Source organism: Onychomys torridus, chromosome 9, assembly GCF_903995425.1.
Source record: "Onychomys torridus chromosome 9, mOncTor1.1, whole genome shotgun sequence".
In the NCBI taxonomy this organism is placed as follows: Eukaryota; Metazoa; Chordata; class Mammalia; order Rodentia; family Cricetidae; genus Onychomys; species Onychomys torridus.
Window position 1 is genome coordinate 76,867,967 of NC_050451.1, and position 22,406 is coordinate 76,890,372.

The following is a 22,406-nucleotide window of genomic DNA, read 5'->3' on the forward strand; positions in this document are numbered from 1 at the left end:
CATCCATTTGCCTGCAAACCTCATGATGTCATTGTTTTTCTCTGTTGAGTAGTACTCTATTGCGGATATGTACCATATTTTCTTTATCCATTCTTCAGTTGAAGGGCATCTAGGTTGTTTCCATGTTATGGCTATTACAAACAATGCTGATATGAACATAGCTGAGCAAATGCCCTTGTGGTATGATTGAGCACTCCTTGGGTATATTGGGTAGATTGTTTCTCTCAGTGTCTGTGCTACTGGTGTTGTATTTAGAAAGTGATCTCCTATGCCAATGCATTCAAGAGTACTTCCTACTTTCTCTTCTATCATGTTCAGAGTAACTGGATTTATGTTGATGTCTTTGATCCACTTGGACTTAAGTTTTGTGCATGGTGACAAAAATATGTATCTATTTGCAGCCTTCTACAAATTGACATCCATTTATGCCAGCACCATTTATTGGAAATGCTTTATTTTTTCCATTGTAGGAGTATTCACAGGCAAGGTTTGAGGGAAAGAAAGCTTACGGGAGCAGGAGATCCCAGCTGGATCAAGGACAGAAAGGGAGAACAAGGAATAACAGACCATTATAAATGATGACTACATGAGAACAGGAATAGGCAGAGTGCTGGAGAGGTCCCCAGAAATCCACAATGATACATCCTCTGTAGTCTGCTGGCAATGGTGGAGAGAAAGCCTGATCTGACCTAATCTGGTGATCAGATGACCAAACACCCTAACTGTCATGCTGGAACTCTCATCCAAAAACTGATGGAAGTGGATGTAGAGATCCTTGGCTAGGCCCCATGTGGAGTTCTAGGAGTCCAATTGTCAAGAAAGAGGAGGGACTATAAGAGTGTTAATTGTTGAGATCAAGATTGGAAAAGCACAGGGACAAATAGCCAAATGAATGGGATCACATGAATTATGAACCAAAGGCTGTGGATCCCCCAGCTGTATCAGGCCCTCTGGATAAGTGAGACAATTGAATATGTTGAACTGTTTGGGAAGCACCTAGGCATTGGGACCCAGACCTGTCCTTAGTGCATGAGCTGGCTGTTTAGAACCTTGGACTTACACAGGGACACTTTGCTCAGCCTGGAAGGAGGGGACAGGACCTGCATGTACTGAATCCACCATGTTTAAATGAATCCCCAGTGGAGTCTTGGCCCTGGAGGAGATGGGAATGGAGGTGTGGGGCTGGGGGTAAGATGGGGGCGCATACTTGAAGGGGAGGACAGGCGAACCCATGGCTGATGTGTAAAATTAAAACACAAATATAATAAATAACAAAAAACAATCAAACAAAAGGTTATATTTACATGTTAATAAATAAATTTGCTTGGGGAATCAGAGCTAAAAGCAAGCCACATAGCAGAAGTCCAGCAGTGGTGGCACATACCCTTAATCAGATCACATGGCAGGCAGAGTCTCTGTGTGTTCAAGGACACAGCCAAGCACAGTCCTGAAACTTTAATGTCAGTATGAACCATTGAGACCTGGCGGTCTCTATAAACAGGCAATGAGCAGAAAATCACGTGGTTGGGTTTAAAGCCAATGAGAAGTTAGAACAGAAAGGCAATAAAAAGACAGGTCACACAGGAGAAGGTCTCTCTCTCTCTCTCTCTCTCTCTCTCTCTCTCTCTCTCTCTCTCTCTCTCTCGGGGGAATGATGGCACTGTCTGGTAAGCTAATGGCTTCACTAGTGCTCTGATCTTTTGGGCTTTCAACTCTGCATTTGGCTCTGTGTTTCTTATTTAATAAGACTGTTTTGAATTTAATCTACACCCAGTCTCTCCTTTGGGTGTCTATTTGACTAAACTGTATCACTAAACATGCACCCTTACCATGACCATAACAGTTCCCATTTCTGAGAGAATACAACTAATCATTCAAGGCTTACATATTGTACCATCACTTCTTTTATTATCTGAGTCTTAAATTACCATGTAAGCTATTCTAAATCGAAATGAATCTAAAGTGTTTCTGCCTCAGTACATAACTAAGTAAAAGCTTAAATAGAATAGAATTAGTTCTCAAAAATATAGGAGATTAAGTGCTACAGCCCCCATGGTAGCAATCTTTGTGAGGCAAGAAGGAAATCTGGTTTAGAATGATGTAGTTAGCTGGACTGGTTCAAACTTCAAGAGTCTGACCATGAGGTATTTATTTTTGACATACGTAAACAGAGTACAATTTCAGAAAAAAGTTTCCTCATGATAATTACCACAACAAAGCCATGGCCTGTCTATACCTAAACTATTTTACATGTATTTTGCATGTATCTATGCCCTCTTCTGTTAGAATGAGTTCTATTGCCTAAGAAGCAAAACTTGAGTCTAAGGAGGAAGGGTCTGTGATAAAGGTACTAGTAAAGTCTTTTGCAAAGCACAGGAACTTCTTTCATAAGAATGAATTCTAATGACTGACAAACAATGATCAGGAGGAGTCTGGGATAACCATAATAGTCTTGGGATTTGGGTGATGCCTGGACCTATAGATAGCAAAGATTAGCAGGTAATTAAGTACATCTGATCATAGCTTTCCAGGCAGAAACAGGCATAAATCCCTTTCATTGAGAAGAAACATATGTGTAACATTCTGAATCTAGTCCTTATCTGTGAGTACAAGAGCCACTTCCCCTCTATAATTTGGCTTCTATTTTTTACTTTTATTTCATGTGTCTTGGGTTAAAATTGTCAGAAAAATTACATTTGACTTTAATATTCATTAGATATCCTTTTTTTTTGGGGGGGGTGTTTTGAGACAAGGTTTCTCTGTGTACTTTTGGTGCCTTTCCTGGAATTCACTCTGGAACCCAGGCTGGCCTCAAACTTACAGAGATCCACCTGGCTCTGCCTCTCGAGTGCTGTGATTAAAAGCATGTGCCACCACTGCCTGGCAATATTCATTAAACATCTTAAAAAGTATAAATGCAACATGTATAACTATGTACTTTTATTATGAATCTCTGCAGAAAATTTTCCATATAAACCCCATGTCTTTGCAGAGTTATAAAATATTTATCATGTTCTATTTGTTTCTCATTTTTAGAAATTTTATCATGGATATGCTAATTTTACCCCATCTCTTTGTTAACAACATATAAATTTATACTGTAAAACTTCTGGATTAGTAACAGGACATATATACTTTGTGATGAGTACAAAATTTACTTTAAATCTAAATAACATTTATGTTAAGAAGTAGATAAAGGAAAAATAATAACTCAAAATATACTTTCAAACAAGAATGAAATTCTTATAATATACTTTCCAGAGTAGACCTGATTTAAGTTTTGTAAAGTATGTATTGTCTCTACTAATTTCCCCCATGTTGAATAAAGGACTAACTTATTGTCTTGAAAATTGCTCTATTAGAATATTTAAATTGCATTGAACACAGAGATATATCCTGATCCTTCCTTTCCTCCTTCAACTAGATCATGGATTCTAAAGAACTGAACAAATTAAAAATTAGACCAAAGAGTATAAAAATGAACCTCTGTGGCTTAGGGGAAATAAATGTAGCCCTGATGTTTGCATGTGAGTTTGATCATTCTGAAGTTCTGAATCACTCAGGTATGTCTGGTGTTGAAGACTTGCTTGGAACCAGAGCAGAATTCTCTGCTTCAGGCATCATGTTAGTTACAAGGCCCCAGATAAACAGAAGCAAATGTTCTCAAGCTTCTGAGGCACTCCTTAACTATTTATTAGAAAAACTCTAAGTGTACTTTCAATGAATATGCATTCAACTTATTGAAAATTTAATTACTGACAGACAATTTGGGAAATTTCAGATTAATTGAATCAAGCTGTCTATCTTCAAGCAGACTCATAAGAATACTGTGGCTCAGGGGTCTGACTGACTAACCTGAGAATGCTATGCTAAAAAGAACAGCGGAGAGTCACAGTAGTCAGCAGTCCATAGACCTACCTTTCCCCTAGAGTTATGTAGAAAGCTTACCAGTATGCAATGTATTTTCATAAGGACATTTTCAGTTACAGCTTTGAAAGTGCTGACCAATTTCTTTAGGCAACATAATGAAACATGGATAGAGAAATGAGCTATGAAGGAGAACGTCTAGTTTTCAAGCACAATTTACAAGAAATATGATGGAATGAAGGATGAAAGATTTGAAAACAAAATTATGTCTTATTCATCATATATTTTGACAGAAAAAATGCTTTTAAAATGAGAACACAGTTCAGGCTAAAATGATTCTAATTTTCAGGCTCAAAGACTACCTTTAACTATGGAAAGATTTAACAGCTCATCCTAGAAAGGCCAGAATAGAAAACGTTTTCTGAGAATTTTAAGCATGTTGCCCTGAAACCTAATGACTGTCAGCATAGCACAATAAAAGATAATTAAAAATATATTTTGTGATGATTATGTTTAATGGACTAAAACAAGTAATAGTCTTAGGAATCCTGGACCACATCTCTGTAAAACTTTTCTCAGAAACGGCTTAGTGACAAAGAGAAATGAAAGGAGTCACCATTCTACAAGAAGGATGCAGACAGGAAGTACTACATAAGAGTATTAATGAGTCACTGGATAGACAGGAAGTACTACATAAGAGTATTAATGAGTCACTGGGTAGACAGAAAGTACTACATAAGAGTATTAATGAGTCACTGGGTAGACAGAAAGTACTACATAAGAGTATTAATGAGTCACTGGGTAGACAACCAAGAGCAAAGATTGTATGCTAAGGAAGGAACTGTGATTCCTCATTAAGGACTAGAAAACATTTTCTTTACAATATTTCAGAGTTGTGATGGATGAGTTATTATTACATAGTTCCAATTCCTACTATTTTTTATTACCAAGAAATTTTCTGTTCATTTTAAATCCCAACTACAGATTGCCCTCTCCTCCCTGCTCCCATCCCCACCTCTTCCAAGGTAAGGCCTCCCATGAGGAGTCAGCAGAGCTTGATACATTCAGCTGGGGCAGATCCAAGCCCCTCCCACTGCACCAAGGCTGTGTAAGGTGTCCCACCATAGGCACTGGGCTCCAAAAAGCTTGTACAAGCACCAGGGATGGATCATGTTCCCACTGACAGGGAGCCCTTTAAGCAGGTCAAGTTACACAACAGTCTCACCTATGCAGAGGGCCTAGTCCAGTTGCATGGAGGCTCCATAGCTATTGTTCCACAGTTCATCAGTTTTAACTAGTTTGGTTTTATTGTATCTGTAGGTTTCCCCATCATGATCTTGATGCCCTTTGCCCATAGAATTTCTCTTCTCTCTCTTAAACTGGAGTCCTGGAGCTTGGCATGGTGTTTGTGGATCTCTGCATCTGCTTCCATCAGTTATTGGATGAAGGCTATATGATGACAGTTAAGGTATTCACCAATCTGATTAAAGGAGTAGGCCTGTTCAGGCACCCCCTTCACTATTGCTAGTAGTCTAATGTGGGGTCATCCTTATGGATTCCTAGGAACTTTCCTAGTGGCCTGTTTCTCGCTATTCCCATGATGTCTCCCGCTATCATGGTATTTCTTTCACTGCTCTCCAACTCCATTCTTGTTCCAGCTTGGTAATTTAGTTCCCCTATGTTCTCTTACCCCATCCCCTACACTCCATTCCTCCCCTTACCCCATTTTTCTCATGGAGATCTAATCTATTTCCTCTTCCCAGGACTTCCCATGCATCTCTAAGGTTCTTCTTGTCAGCTAACTTCTCTGAAGCTGTGGGTTGCAGTCTGTTTATCCTTTGCTTTACATCTAGTATCCACATATGAGTGAGGACATACCATGTTTGTCCTTCTGAGTCTGTGTTTCCTCACACAGGATGGTATTTTCTAGCTCCATTCATTTGCCTGCAAATTACATGAAGTCATTTATTTTAATGCTGAGTAATACTCAATAGTGTGTATATATGTGCCAAATTCTCTTTGCCTATTCTTTGGTTAAGGGGCATCTAGATGGTTTCCAGATTCTGGTTATTATGAATAATGCTACTATGAACATAGTTGAGCATTCCTTGGGTCTATGCCTGTGAGTGGTATATCTTGGTCTTGAAAAAGATTGATTCCCAGTTTTCTGAGAAACAGCCATACTGATTTCCAAAGTGTCTGTAAAAGTTTGCACTCCCAACAAGAATGGAGGAGTGTTCCCCTTGCTCCACATCCTCTCCAACATAAGCTGTCATCAGTGCTTTTGATGTTAGTTATTCAAACAGGTATAAGATGGTCTATAGTCATTTTGATTTTCATTTCCCCAAAAGCCTACAATCTCATGGAAACTGAATAATGCTCAATTTAATCACCAATGAGTCATGGAAGAAATCATGAAAGAAATTAAAGATTTCCTAAAATTCAATAAAAATGAATGTAGAACATACACAAACTTATGGTACACTTTGAAAGCAGAGATAAGAGGAAAATTCATAGCACTAAATACCCACATAAAGAAGTTGGAGAAATCTCACACTAGCAACTTAACTGCACACACAAAACAAACTGAAAGAAAAAAAAAACATGATTATCTCACTAGATGCTGAAAAAGCCTTTGACAATATTCAACACCCCTTCATGATAAAGGTCTTGGAGAGATCAGGAATACAAGGAATACACCTTAACATAATAAAGGCAATTTACAGCAAGCCAACAGCCAACATCAAAATAAATGGAGAGAAACTCAAAGAGATTCCATTAAAATCAGGGACAAGACAGGGCTGTCCACTCTCTCCATACCTATTCAATATAGTACTTAAAGGTCTAGCTAGAGCAATAAGACAACAAAAGGAAATCAAGGGAATACAAATTGGAAAGGAAAAACTCAAACTTTTGCAATTTGAAACTATATGATAATATACATAAGTGACCTCAAAAATTCTATCAGTTGTGATTGATAATAGTGAGAAACTCTACATCTATTTATGAGTTATGAGATCCTGACATGCATGATGATGAGATGGTAACACTTTGATGATTTTAGAAAAAGTTGATACTTTCATATAGAAAATCTATAAAATGCTATTGTGTTTTTCCAGTGGGCAGAACAGACATGGTAGCTAGTCATACAGTTGAGGGATAAGTTCTAACCTGTATATATTCACTCTGCTTCCAACGGATGACTAATTTTTTTTATCATTGTATCAGATGGGACTCACACATTCTATGCTACATTTTGATGGCTTTCTCCTGAAATGAAAATGGTGGCTTTTCCCATTCTTCCCTTGGGAATCTGGGCATCCACTGGACAACTTCGAGTAAAACCCAGAGAGAAATTGAAAGGTAACACAATGTGATCTGAAAGTCATCAGCCTACTTTTAAACTATTCCCAAACAGTAGAAATACCTGTCAAGGTTATTGGATGTAATATGCAAGCATGACACCTTAGGTCTTCTCTATTATTTGTTTAGGTCTGTGTTGGGAACATTTCATTTTCTTAACCAAATAATTAAGATAAATATTTAATGTGACTCATGATTTCTGTTCTTTGCCTTGGAATCTGTAGTTGGATTCACTACAAATGAACCCACGCTCCTTATCTTATCCAGTAAGCAAATCAAAAGAAAGAGGAATGATCAGAGTCCTGGTATATCCTTTAGAATAGCTCCAGGGATGAGTTATTTCACTGAACTGCAAATCTGGAAGATAACCTCACTTCATTCTACAGAGTTGGAACATGTCTTTCAAAACACAAACTTTTGGCTGGCATTCAAGATTGAGCATGAAATAATGTGGGTACTATAATACACTTTCAAATTGATGTAATTTTATAAGCCACCTACCTTTAAGTTTCCTGCCCATTTCATCTCCATCTCATACAGGAAACAAATTAGAATGGTGACTGGGTCCACTGTATATCAGGGTAATATAAGTTTGGTGTCTTTCTTCCGTATTTTTTTCTATCAATAGTAGATATGAAAACCTCTATTAAGTCATATGTGTATGTTTGTGTGTGTGTATGTGTTTGTGTAGAAGTTATTAAAGTAACAATAAAACTCAAGACTATATAGGAAATACAGATTAGAAGAAATACAGGGAAGAAAATTGATCACAATATACAAGGAACTCACATTTACATTGTATTGAGACAACATCTCTCTATGTAGCACATGATGTTCTGGAACTCACAATAAAGTCAAGGCTGGAACCTGCAACCCATCTCCCTCAGGCTCCTAAGTGGTAGAATTGCATACATATATGGTTAGTCTGCTTCATGTATTTATTATTCCTAATATGGTAGCCGCTTACTGCTCAAACAAGTGGTCTTATGTCAATGAGCAAGATGATAATTACTGGCACCATCAATCTTAGTTTCATAGACTCATTATTTGTCATCTTTTCTAGTTCAGTTTCTAGATAGCTTTGTTGTTAATGGACTTATTGTGGGATAATTTCTATCCCTCTTCCTCTTGGTGGGAGGAGAATATATAGAAAACAAGACACAATCCTACCTTACCCATTCATTATCTACTCAATACCTTAGCTATTTCGTTCATGGTCATCCTACAATTCATCTATTCCCATTTAACATATGTATCCGGGGTAGACATGTCATATTCATATATATTATAATTATCCATAAAGGCTTTTATCTATCAATGTGTAATCTTCATTTTTGAAAACACTTTAATCTATTACGTATCTGAAACTTAATCCTACTTACATTTTCTTGTAGTCTAAATTTTTGTTCACTAAAATTCTTGTATGAAAGTCTGATAATTTGGGAGTTAGGAACCTTGATTTTGCTTGGATCATGATAACTATTTTACCAGAGGTGTGGCTCATACATTCTTGATCAGCATACATTTGAGTTCAACTTATATACCTGATTACTGATGCCATGTAATAACACTATAAGAAGGCACCATCCAGAAGTTAACATCTTGGTCTTAAACTTCACAACAGGTGAAACTATCAGAAAAATCATTTTCATTACAAATTACCAAGGATACAATATTCTGATATAAACAATATTGTTACTATTTTATGAATGTTCTCAACTACAGAAAATAGGGTGACTATTGGTGTGCATGTGTGTGTGCGTGTGTGTGTTATATGTTCCTGGGGTAGCATAGACTGTATGACTGTAATGTGGCCTTCTCAAACAAATTTATAAGCATCCAGTGACTTTGAAATCTGTTTCAGAGCACTGAAAGTGGAGTTGCAATAAGAAGAAAATCTATTACTGCCCTGATTGGGAACATTAACTTTTTCTTCCACAGTTTTCAATTATTACCAATTCTGATAAATGGTCTCAGGAAAGACACAGTTTTTACTCCACAGGGAAGATCAAGAAAATTTGTGCAAAGCAATGTGTTGGAATGTGACATAATATTCCACCTGTATTTTACCTGTCTAAACATACAAACTTGTCAGAAACCACAGGCTTTCTTCTAAACCTGCTCTAGTTCCTTTTTAAAAGAGTATAATTTTTGCATATTGTCCATACATATCTTCTCTGCCACAAATTTCAAATAAAAACTGAGTAACTTAAAATTCCTGACATACATGTTACAAATTTCATGCCAACAGCTGTTTCACAATATTATTTAGTGACTAATTACAAGAATAATATTTGTCCATATTCAGTGAATATGCACTGTTTTTGAATCCACAGACATGAAACCCACAAGTACAGGGACTTGAATGTGTTATACAGGATATTCTGCAAGCCATGATAACTTTGCACATTGATTGTTAGGAAACTTGAAATGTTTCAGCTTTCTAGGATCTAGGAGATTTTCTTGGCCAGTTGCTTTCTCTTGTCTCCTCACCTTGCAAGCCTTAAATAATTACCTTTTAATAAAAGAGATCAGGACTTTCCATCCCTCTGCAGACTGTTAGAGCTCAGCATTTCCTACAATGTACTTTCTAATTATATCCATTTATTACTTCCAGAATACTATTTTTCTTTACTAAATAATTACTCAAACTCTGCTTTGTTTTCTCTCTACATAAATTACCTTCTACAATTGCCAATTGCCTTGCAGAGATAAGTGAAGGCATCACTTGGTACATTTTTATAGACACAACATTGTGTGTGTGTGTGTGTGTGTGTGTGTGTGTGTGTGTGTGTGTGTGTGTGTGTGTGTGTGTGTGTTTGCGTGTGTGTATGTGTTGTATGCTCATATAGTTACATATGATATGTGCAAAGACCAAAATAGAATTATGCTGTCTGGTGTGGCCCTCCTTCCTTAATACAGGTCTTTCTCTTGACCTGCAGCTTAGTTTTTGGCTAGGCTAATGACTAGCACCCCTCAACGACTGACTGCATCCAGCCTATACAAACACAAGACCTGAGAGTAGGGACTAACATGCCTACATCTTGCCTTTTACCTGGGTGCTAGGGATATTCAAGTTCACGAATGAGCAGCCGGTACTTTTACTCAGGAGCGTCTCCCAGTCTTAGAGGTTAGAGGTCATATTCTGCCTGGATATGTAGCTAACATCTGACATTATTATCTTATGAATGGTGCTGCCTATTTTCTTTTGTGAGAATTTTCTGTTTTAAATTTATTAATATAAAGACAGGCTAAACCAGATCTCCTAGTAAATACAGATTTTTTTTTTTTTAGCACATGGTAATGGAAAGGAAAACTATTGATAAACATTCTTTTCAGAGTATTTGTATTTTACTATATACAAGTAAAACACAGTTAAGTGGCATTCTATCATTGTATATGCTTGAATGAAGCATTTTATGTATAGTTAAAATTATGTGTACCTTCTTTTACCTGATCCCTGAATCCTAAATGTTATTATTTGTTAATAATTATTTTCTTATATATGGCCTGAAGAATGAAATCCATTAACTTGCCTTATCTGTGAATATTGTGTTTGGGTGCAGGTTTTCTTTCTAATCTAATAATGTCATTACTCTGATTATTTTTGCATACACTCAGAAATGGATCTGTTAGTATGATTAAAATTGCTCAACTTGTATTTAGAGGAAACTATAAATATTCTTTTAAATATAAGAATAAGAAATTTTCTTTTTTTTTCTTCTATTTGTGTTTTAATTTTACATATCTGCCATGGGTTCCCCTGTCCTCTCCCTCCCGCCCCTGCCCCCACCTTCCCCCCAGCCCCTTATTTTTTGAACAATTGGAAAAATACTTTATTTTCACCTATAATTTAGAGAAGAAATATCAATAGTATATTAAAATGAAAAAGAACCCATTATTACAAAATATTATCTATTGGCACAAAAGTATTTTGACAATGGAAAACACATAAATGTGAAATGGAAAATAAGCTGAAAGTCATATGATAAAGTTGAATACACACTGCTGATAAAAGCTGACAGTCAACTAGGAATAGAAGAATGTTTTATTAATATAATATCTTAAATCTGTAGTTCATGCAGCAGTTAAGCATTGAAACGCCTATGCTCATCAGTTAAAATCGTGAACATGGCAGATTTCTAACAATAACAAAACAAGCAATGTTTTTAATAAGCTATAGACAAAATGTAGAATATATGAAAATAAAATAGATGGATTTTATGTAAACATGATGAAATTTTTCCATAACTTTGTAATTAGTAGTTATAAAATATACCTGAAATATTCAAAATGTAAGAAAGAAATTTTGTGTGTATGCTTTCATCTTATTTCTTTTTCCATTAAATTATTTTAAAAGTTTATTCTTAGTTGGAATGAAATTATAAACCAAATGAAAGAAGATATGAATTAAAGCCAGGCATCTCACTCACTGGCATAACTACTGTTCTGGGAATTCAATTACAAAAGAAAGACAGACATAAAAGTTTATTTATCCCCCCTCATAACCAATTTTTATATCCAAATTCTTAGAAAACTTGAAATCTAAATATATAACTGAGTCTGATTCATACAGTGCATAGTCCTTGATAAAAATATTTTTATTACTTGTGCATGCCTGTGTGAAAGTATATTGCATTGGATGAAACACTTGCTGAGAACAGATGTATCTTATTCCCCTGGAACTGCTTGACGATGGGTTCTAGGGTTTAAATGGAATCCTTTACAAGAGCGGCTAAAGTTCTTAACTGTGGAACCATATCTCCATGTCCTATTCTATATATTTTAATCCACCTCCCGGTTGGTAGACTTTGGACTGGTGTTGCAATAAATATGATTGTATACATCTCTTCAACACTCTTATTCTATGCCTTTTGTATCTATGCTATGTGGGATGTTTCCTGCATCATAAGTGAAATTAGAATTTTTTTCTCTTTTTTTGAGGAAACATCTTACTTTATTTCACAACAGTTATAGTAATTTATAATCAACAATGTAGAAGATTCCAAGATACTTTCCATCCCCTTTTATAATTATCTTTCTGATAAAAGTTTTCTTAATGAAATAGTTGATATCTCATTGTAGTGTCACTTGTATTTCGTGATTATGAATCATGTTGGACCTTTTTAATTTAGCTTTTGGTCATTTGTCTATCTTGTTTTAAGAAATATCTATCTCCATTGATTATCTATTTTAAGATTATTTATTTGTTTTGATGTAAAGTATATTATATATGAAAATCAATTATTGGTTCTATGTATAATTTTGCACAAATTTCTTCTCATTTTTAGGCTGACTACTGACTTTGTAGTCTTCTATCCTTTAGGAATACTTTTAATTTTATATGTTTCTATACAATTTCTCTGCAATTTGGGGCTTTTGACATTTTATTTATTATAATATCATAAACAATTTCCACATTTTTATTTACAAAATTAAAAAAAAAAACAGTATTATGTTCTTGAATCCATTATGAGTTTATTTTGTGATTGTAAAGAGATAGGAGTATACCTTATATCTTCCTCCCATCATTTACTTCAAGGGACTTCCCCCATGGATAAATTAATGCCTTGTTCAATCATATTGCCTATAGATATGTGAGTAAATCTTATTAACATTCCTCAATTCATCACTTATAACATTAAAGAAAATAACATATGGAAAACTAATAAGTGGGAATATAATGGAAAGCCATTGAATTTAAGGATCTAAATCATTTATGGAAACACATGAACTTAATAGAATGAAGAAAATCATGGAAATCATATGTTGGCAGTATTACAATTCTCATATTGAATTATTTCACATTGTTAGAAAAGCTGACATTCAAAATAGAAATTTCGAAATCCACAATGATACCTCCATTGTAGACTACTGGCAACGGTCGAGAGAAAGCCTGAACTGATCTCGTCTGGTGATTGGATGGCCAAACACCCTAACTGTCGTGCTAGAACTCTCATCCAATAACTGATGGAAGTGGATGCAGAGATCCTCAGCCAGGCCCCAGGTGGAGCTCCAGGAGTCCAATGGTCAAGAAAGAGGAGGGATTGTAAGAGTTTGAATTGTTGAGACCAAGATTGGAAAAAGCACAGGGACAAATAGCCAAACTAATGGAAACACATGAATTATGAACCAAAAGCTGTGGAGCCCCCAGCTGGATCAGGCCCTTAGGATAAGTGAGACAATTGAATAGCTTGAACTGTTTGGAAGGCACCCAGGCAGTGGGACCAGGACCTGTCCTTAGTGCATGAGCTGGCTGTTTGGAACCTTGGGCTTACTTACACAGGGACACTTTGCTCAGCCTGGAAGGAGGGGAATAGAGCTGCCTGTACTGAATCCAACAGGTTGAATTGAATCCCCAAACTTTTGGATAGGAACTTCATTAGAGACTATCATTCTATATACATCAGTTTCATATATCATATAAAAGGTATCTATGTACCCTCAGCACACATTCTTTGAATAAGACTACATAGGAGTGTTTGACCTGGAGGAGATGGGAATGTAGGGCTAGGGGGAAGGCAGGGATGGAGGCGGGAGGGGGGAGGACAGGGGAACCCATGGCTGATATGTAAAATTAAAACACAAATATAATTTAAAAGAAATAAAAATAATTCCCAAGACAGAAAATAATATACAACAACAACAACAAAACAAAATAGAAATTTCTGTGAAAAATCTATTCTGAGCTAAACTGAAGTACACAGTGAAGTATAACTTTAGGAATTTTTTCCAGGAAATCATTGATCTTAATATTAGAAAGAAACTGTTTGTCAACTTCCTGTGGTTGTGAAAATACTGAGAAACAAAGGATGCAATGTTTATTTCAGCTTCTAATATCAGGAGCATTTCCTTTGGTTACTTGATTCCTTTATATTTGGGCCTGTCTTCCACCAGAACACAATGGTGGAGAAAATGTAGTGCTTTATGCACCCAAGACAGTAGAAAAATGAGGAAGAGAAATGGCAAAATCCTGTCCCAAGTGCCATGTCCTCAAAAAGACCTACTTTCTTCAATTTGATTCTCTCCCTTGTTTCAAGTATCACTTCAAAATCCATCAAATGTGACTAAATAAGGACATAACAAATGATTACTTCAGAACCTTCTTGATCTAGTCAATTTCTCATACCCTATACTATCCAGGTTCTAAGGTTTCAACACATGAGCCATTAAGGAATAATTTGGATCTAAGCTAGAAGATTCTTCACTTGACACACAAAGGACCATGCTAATGTGTTTTACAATGTGCCTGATATCCCTTCTTTCCCTGTCATTTGTAGCTCACCTGTGATTTTTTTTAATTGGGATTACTATAGTCTATGCCTGCTTTTTGTTGTAGATGCCTCATATTCCTGGTACCTCCAACACCCACTTCAATTTACATTTCACTTTATAGATTAATTACAATTCCTTGCAGAGTTTCATAAACAGAATATAATCCTGAAGTATAATGTGTTGTTTTGATGACATTTTAACCTTGAAGGAGGCATATATATCTCATTTCTCTTTTTATTCCTGGTGCTTGAAAAGATAGCACTATAAGATTTTGATGATGATGATGATGATGATGATGATGATGATGATGACGACGACAAAGCAATGTTAAAATGCCAGCTTGAGGTGTAATATTTTCTTAGAGAATGTTCGGGATACCCTACAAGTATTTACATGGTTAAACCAGGTCAAACACCCCTATGTAGTCTTATCCAAGGAATGTGTGCTGAGGGTACATAGATACTTTGTATATGATATATGAAACTGATGTATATAGAATGGTAGTCTCTAATGAAGTTCCTGTCCCAAAGCTTGGAATTTATACTATGTCATCGATATGGTGATAATTTTGAATATATTACTATAATGTAACTTCTTGTGGGAAGGGTAAATAAGATTGTCTAAATAGCAAAAATGCAATCCAAAAAGTTTCATATATGAAAGGGTCAGTCAAATCAGAATTAGAATCAGAAAAAACAAAATAAACTTAGGGATAGAGAATATATGTGTGTGTGTGTGTGTGTGTGTGTGTGTGTGTGTGTGTGTGTGTGTAGATGTAACCATCTTGTTAAATAAGAAACACAGAACCAATTGCAGAGTTTAAAACCACAAGGTCAGAGCAAGAGCAGAAAACCTTACCCTTCACTGCTTCTGCTGTTCTTCCTCTCCGCAAGAGAGCTACCTCTGTGTGTCCTATCTTTTTTATAGATTTCCTGTTCTGTTTTCTCATTGGTTGTAAACCCAGCCACATGACCTCCTCATCACTGCCTGTGTGTACAGACCTCCAGGTCTTCTATGGTTGGTATTGAGATTACAGGCTTGTGTCTGCCATGCTGGCTGTGTCCTTGAACACACAGAGATCTACCTAGCTCTGCCTCCCAAGTGCTGGGATTAAAGGCGTGTACCACTACTGCTCACCTTCTGCTCTGGCTTGCTCTGACCTCAAGGCAACTTTATTGACATACAAATAAAATCAAATTTCAATAAAATTAATATATATATATATATATATATATACACACCTCACAAACTTCAACACACACACATACACACACACACACTTTTGAGATGTTTTGATTTTAGAACTAGGAAATTCACTTAAAACTGACCACACAGAATCATATTATGAATATGTGTTGTGTTAAGACATTAGCTTGTAGCAAATAGGTACAGAAAAAATATGAATAAATAAACACAGTCAAATACCAAAATTAGCATCTTGCTCCAGGATGTCCTAATTCATCTTAGTACACGAGCCTTGATTTCTGGAAAGCATTTTCAGACCATCTGGCTTCCTCTTGTAATTAGTAGCACTTATTTTATTCTATGGTCTTGAAAAGATGTTAAATACTAGATTTATAAGTATAGTGATACCTGAGATAATTAACATTGGATTTGAAGTTTGAATTCCCTTTGAAACCTCAGGGGATTTTAATTCTCTGCATACAGTGACAAATTATAATGCCATATTAATGCTTTGAACTGTATAACATGGAGGCAACTAAGGAATTTCAAATCAAATTAATGCAAATTCCAATCAAAAGTACTATACACACTAGTTATGAAAGACAAAGCACATCAGATGGAATGTGGCACCCAGGCCAGGTGTACCAGTTGATAATGCCAGTTCCTTTCAGGATTCAAGAAACCTCCAGCTGGCTATAAGCTAATCAAGTAATTGGGTAGTATTGTTTGGGACTTTATTTAATAAAACTCAATTTTATATAAAATGGTTCTGAGTTCATTTCCTTTGATATTTGGATTATAATTTTCAAAATGATTTGCTATTACAACATACTTGTATTTTTCTTTTTTTATTATATTTGTGTTTTAATTTTACACATCAGCCATGGGTTCCCCTGTCCTCTCCTCTCCCGCCCCCCACCCCACCTTTCCCCCATCCTCTCCCCTCCATTCCCATCTCCTCCAGGGCCAAGACTCCCCTGGGGATTCATTTGAACCCAATGGATTCAGTACAGGCAGGTCCAGTCCCCTCTTTCCAGGCTGAGCAAAGTGAACCTGTGTAAGCCCAAATTTTTAATGAGAGATACTCCTATTCAACTGGGGTTTACCACAATGTCAATGAATAAAATTAGTGACATATCTATATTAATTTAATCTCAAAGTTGCATTTTTATTTAGTTTTACAGAAAAATATCTCCTTGAAATTCTAAGCATGACAGATTTACTTACGGAGTAAACTAGACAATGTTTACTCTGACCTTATGTACTTGTATTACAGCAGGAGACAGTGGTAGCAGCTTCTCATAATTATATACTGGTATATATGCTTTTCTGGTAGACATGCTTTTCTTTATATATATATATATATATATTTACATGATAATTTGATAGTTTCTTTTGTGTACTAAGGGCTCATAAAAGATATGGGTAAAGACATGCATCGTAATGATGATATTTAATCTGAAAACTGATATTTTACCTTTAAAAATTGTTTAGAAAGCTGACTGCATACCAGGTATTCTTTTAAACTGGAATATTTATGAATGGAAACAACCGAAGGAAATGTTTCCATGTTTGAATAACTGCATGTTCTCTGCATTCTATTAACTGGAGAGCAATTGTAATCATTAATGAGGGTGCTGAAGCAAAGCATACCTACCTCCCAGAATTTCTAAGAATATTTCAAAGAGGCTATGTTTAGGCACTGGCCTCACACATAGCAGCAGAAACCAAGTGGTTCATTATATTGAAAAGCCAACAAAGTAACTGGGTATGCTAAGCCCAGTTATGCTTTTATTTTTATTTCAAGATATTTTCTGATCAGTATTTCCTTCTTGAATCATGGCATGATTCTCACCTGGGCATCTTTCTACAATTGGAAGTTTTAACCAGGCATTGTTGTCTGTGATGAAATACACTTTTCAAATTGTATAAAGTTCCTTGTATTTAAACAATATCTTTAAGCCTATCTATTTGTAATAGTGTCAATATATCTGCCTTCTTGATTACATTGTTTTGCATCTTAGCTTATTGAAAACTGGAAGGGGAAATAGGGTAAGTTTGTTTCAGAAATAACATCATATTTTTATATTAAATACTATGGTCTTAAATACCAATAGTGTACAGGTTTTTAAACTTGATGCGATTGACTGGGAAAGTAAGGACATTCATGTGTTTAAGCATATACAAGTATCTATACTGGATTTTCCTTTGTGCAATGTGTTACTCTCAGTCCATTATATGTTTGTGGCACTATATTACTTACCTTTCTGTTCTAATAAAACACACTGACCAAAGCTGGGCAACAGTGGTACACGCCTTTAACCCCAGCACTTGGGAGCCAGAGCCAGGCAGATCTCTGTGAGTTCAAGGCCAACCTGGTCTACAGAGTGAGATCTAGGACAGGGCCTAAAACTACATAGAGAAACTCTGTCTCCAAAAACAAACAAACAAAAATACCAACAAACAAACACAAAAAAAACCAAAAAACAAAAACAAAAAACACAATGACCAAGCAAACTTATGCAAGAAAGTGTTCATTTGGACTCATGGCTCCAGAGGAATAGAAGTTCTTCATGGAAGCAAGTGGCAAGTGAGACACCAGGAACAGAAACTGAGGACTCTTATCTTCAAATGCAGGCTTGAAACAGAGAGTATGAACGAGAAATGAAGCCAGGATTTTAATTTAAAACTGCTATCAGTGACATATTATAGCAAGGCTTTGTATCCTAACCCTCCCCAACCAGTGCCACTAGCTAAGAACTAGGTGTTCAAATATGGGAGCATATATACATATACATATATAAATGTGTGTGTGTGTGTGTGTGTGTGTGTGTGCATACATATGAATACTAAGGATAAAACTTGCTCAAACTTGGAGGAAATATCATCAGGGGATACTTGAATCACAGCCAGAATCAGGATAAAATTAGTGGTTACATATAATAAGGCAATAAGGAAAAGAAGCAAGTAAATGCTGGTGGAAAGATACAAGCAAACAGCAACATTATAATTTGAATGCATGCAATTCTCTAAAAATATCATCCTCTCTTTTTTTTGCTCCAGTGACACAGGCTTCAGTGACGAGTGTTTAATAATACAGCAGATGTTATTAGATCGCCTGCTGATCTAGTGTCGGTGTAGAATGTGGGGAGTGGTGTTTATAGGATAAAGGGAAACAAGTTCACCTCTTATTACTCAACAGCTTGTGAACACCCAGAGCATTTTCCAGGTACACACATGAAGAATATATAGCAGGAACGAAGAGTCAATAATCACAATTCTGTCTTCCTTGTATTCTTTCTAAGCTTGTAATGGGGGGGGGGTCAGGAGTCTATAATGATTTTATGTTAGAGTGAAATGATACATGCACAGTAATAACTATGAGGTCATGTCTATATAATGTCTGCCATTACATAGTAAAATGTTTGAATTTATCTAGAAAACTAGTGCTAAATTATACAATCTGTGAAAATTCAGATAAAATAAATTTCACCTAAGTCATCTTGAACTTCCCATATGTTTTGTGTATATTCCCCATGTATTTCAATTAACTGTAGTCTAGTAATCTATTACTAGATTAATTTAACACTAAGCCAAAACACTTGGATTTGGAAAATTATAATAATATGAATATTGAAGCTCCAAAGCACAATTTTACTCCTTACACAATATAAGAACAGTGGAAAACAATATGTAATATAGTGGTAGCAAGAACAGACATTGGAGCTATACTCGCTGAGACTAAAGTCACCACTTCAATGCCCAAGAAAATATCTAACAACCACATTCTGTACCTTATTTATTCCAGAGCTAAAATTAAAGTGAGATGATTTTCATATTTCATTGTGTAGTTATGAGTCTGATTGGTTTATAATGGCAAATACATTTTTGATATATAAGCAATATATGCATGCCATATTTTTTAAAAATAGTATAAAATGTATTCTATCTTACAAACTTTTCTGTGATCTACAAATCAAAAATTTATTATGCTTGTAGTCTATAAGCTCAGTATATAGTTTTACTCCCATATTACTATTGTATTCCTTATTTTTTTTTGTTTACTATTTATTCCAGAAATACTCCAGGATCTGAGGAGTGTTATTTTTATCTTCTTTTGTCACTTGAATACTTACTGACTGAAAGAGATCTCGGAAAATATTTAGTGATGAATATTTGATAATTGAAAATGATCATTCATCTTGATGCATATGGTTAGAGTTGGTATCACTTTTGTTTCTATTTTTAGTAATATTTCTCTTGCTCAAATTTTGTGTGTATAAGGTATAAGAAAGTCTGGATAAGAAACTCATATCTACTTCTTGATTTTTGAGAAAACAGTCCCAGATTTTCGGTCATTCAATGTAATGTTTATTGTGACCTTATTATGTTTCTTTTATTATACTGATCTAAGAGCTTTCTATTATTAGTTCCTTCATGGAATTTGTCACAAAGAGGAAAAATCATATGCTATTAGTCCTTTATTACATATATATATATATATATATATATATATATATATATATATATATGTATGTGTGTGTGTGTGTGTGTGTGTGTGTGTGTGTGTGTGTTCTATTATATTTATTATCTTGTACTTGTTATGCAATCCAGTGTTCTGGTACAAATCCTATTAATCGTAACATAGAGATTTTCTAAATTTTATTGAGATAGTTGAAATTTTTTATTGAGGATTTCTCTCTAACAATGATTATTATGAAATCCATTAGAGAGTTTTTTGCTTCCTGTTGTCATTGTTTTATATCCTTATCCAGTCTTGGTACTACGTTCATTTGACCTGTTGAATGAGTTTGGAAACAATCATTTTCTTTGTTTTATGGCCTAGTTTTGAGAACATTAATGTTAATTCTTTGAAGGGCTGGTAAAATCCAGCAGTGACTCTATCTTCTCAAAAGGTTCCCCTTTTAGGAAATAATGACTGCCTCTATTTTCTTTTTAATCACAAATGCTTGTTTTTTCTTATATCCTCTTAGATACACTTGGATTGATTATATATGTTTAGAAATTTGTGAATTCTTTCTAGATTTTCTAATTTACTGAAAAACAGTTCTTCATATCACTGCCTGAAGATGTTTCATATTTAAGTGCTTTCTGTTGTAGTATTTCCATTTTCACTAATAACTTTATTGATTTTTGAGCATTTGTGAATCATTTTTGTCTTCCACAAGACCAAACATTTTGTTTCATTATTCTTTTATTCTATTGTTTTGGTATCCATTAGATTGATGTCTACTTTGGTCAACCTGTTTGTTTTATACATAATATGTCATTTACTTTGGTGCTGTTTTCCAGTTTTACAATATTATACTCTGATAACATAAAAAGTAATTTTAATTTGCTAAAATTTGTTTTGTGTTCTAATTTGGAAGGAGTTCCAAGAATTCTGAGGATATTTTACAGCTGAAAGGTGTAAACTTGTTAATCCAAGCCATTTTGCATGAAGGTAGGGTGAGTCTTGCTGAATTCTTCACAAATACTTTTTTGTGATCCAGATCTCTGCTCCCAATACACACAGATCATCCTGTTCCTCTTCTCAGAATCTGGGTTCCATCCCCACTTTAAGTGCCTTCTGTTTTCCTTTTCGTCACAACAGTAGTTCTCACAACACTGGCTGGTATCCATTTGTGTAAGTTCATGCCACAACCATTTCCTACCAATAGGACTTATTGTACTAATCACTCACTTATCTAATAGAGAAATTAAGTTTAAGGCCTTGGAGATGGAAATACCCACATTTGCCTCTTCTACTTAGCCCCAAGCCTTGCATGCAGTGTGTGGTGATATTGTGTTCCCCAATATATCATTCACCCTAATAAATTTATCTGGGGTCAGAGAACGGAACAGCCACTAGACAGACATAGAAGCCAGAAAATGGTGGCACTCACACCTTTAATCCTATCACTTGGGAGGCAGAGATCCGGCAGAGATCAAAGCCACACCGGAAACAGCCTGGCATGGTGACTCACACCTTTGCTCCCAGGCAAGAAAGATATATAAGGCCTGAAAACCAGGAACAAGAGCTTGGTTAAGCTTTTAGGCTTTTGAGCAGCAGTTCAGCTGAGATTTATTTAGATGAGGACACAGAGGCTTCCAGTCTGAAGAAACAGATTCAGCTGAGGAATTGGCAAGGTGAGGTGGCTGTAGCTTGTTCTGTTTCTTTGATCTTCCAGCGTTGACCCCAGTACCTGGCTCCAGGTGTGTTTTTATCCAACCTTGACCCATTGATGATTCAATTGGGCATTATTCAGTTTCCATGAGATTGTAGGCTTTCTGTAATTTTTGTTGTTTTTGAAGTCTAACTTTAAGCCATGGTGGTCTGATAAGATACAGGAGATTATTTCAATTTTTTTTTTGTATCTGTTGAGATTTGCTTTGTGGTGGCTGTGGAGCCCCCATGGGACTGGACTAGGCCCTCTGGATACAGAAGACAGTTGTTTGGCTGGAACTGTTTGGGGGCACCAAGGCAGGGGTATTGGGATCTGCCCCTGGTCTATGGGCAGGCTTCTGGAATCCAGTTCCTGTGGTGTGGTATCTTGCACAGCCTTGGTGCAGTGGGAAGGGGCTTGGACCTGCCTAGGCTCAGTGTGCTGGGCTCTGCTGATTCCCCATGGGGGACCTCAATTTGGGGGATGTTGTGATGCAGGGTAACTTGGGAAAGAAGGCTGGGGATGTGTGAGGAGGGAGGAGGGGGAATC